Below are 1,233 nucleotides of genomic sequence, written 5' to 3'. Positions count from 1 at the left end.
CTCGATCGTGATGTTACACTCTGGATGGGTTGCTGTCTATGCCTTTCACACAGCTTCTACGTAGGTAAGTGGAAGACTTTTTCTAGAACTTCTCTCCAGTATTGTCCTGAGGATTTTTTCCCCTCTTTTTTTTATCTCTTGTTTTAAGATCTAATATTTCTCTCTACATCAGCTTACTTCCTCCTTCATGAGGAATGTGTGTTCTAGTAACTTATTAAGAAAGAGAGATTAAGAAATAAAACCTCTAAGACTTTGCTTAAATAACAATGTCTCTATTTTTCCTATACTTTCTTTTTTATTGGTCAAGGTGCAGAATCATAGATAAGAAATTATTTTCCTTTAGAATTTGTAGTATTGTTCCATTTCTCTCAAGCTTTTGGTGTTAAAATTGAGAATTTTAAATTATCTAATATCACTTCTAGAGGTTATCATTTGATTTTTCTTTCTGGAAGATTGTACATATTTCCTTTATATTCCATGTTCAGAATTTTTATGGTGGCATGCCTTAAGTGGGTTTTTGTTTTTGCTTTGCATTTTTATTGGAGACCCTGTGAGTTTATTCATGCAGGAACTGTCATGTCATTCTTTTATACTTCCCTTCCCAATAATCCCCCTCCTCTTTCCGAAATGCATATCAGTCAGATGATGGATTTCATGGATTGAACCTCTAAATCAGTACTTTCCAAATTTTGGCATGCACAAGAATTGCCTGCAGGCTTGATAACACACACATTGCCGGTCCCACTTCTGATGGAGTAAGTTTGGGATGATGCCTGAGAATTTTCTTTTCTAACAAGTTCATGGATTGATGCTGCTAGACACGCTTTGAGAACCACTGCTCTACTTCTCTCATTCTGGTCTCTTCTGTTATTCATGTCATGGTCTTTTTGTTTCCCTCTCTGAACTCACACCTTCTCATATCTCCTCAACTTTCTGTCATGTATTTTTAGATGCTGCAAATTTATTTGGAAAGTGATTCCAGAGATCAAGAATGAGTTTTCACTCAGTTCTCTTTCTGAGAATGAAACAGAGAAGCATGGAAAACCTGTACAATGGTGAATTTTCAAGTTGGTCATCATTGTTGGCAACTGAGGTCCCATCACACTGGGATCATCTGAGGAAATAAATAGAAAAAGCATCAGAATCGTCTGCCTAAGGAATGTAAAGAGGGAGAATTTATTCATTGGCTTCTATCCCCATTGACCAAGTTTGTTCCCATAGGTTATTAATTAT

This window comes from Galeopterus variegatus, unplaced genomic scaffold, assembly GCF_000696425.1.
Source record: "Galeopterus variegatus unplaced genomic scaffold, G_variegatus-3.0.2 Scaffold2229, whole genome shotgun sequence".
NCBI lineage: Eukaryota > Metazoa > Chordata > Mammalia > Dermoptera > Cynocephalidae > Galeopterus > Galeopterus variegatus.
The sequence above is the reverse complement of the archived record's forward strand: the minus strand, read 5'-3'. Positions refer to the sequence as shown.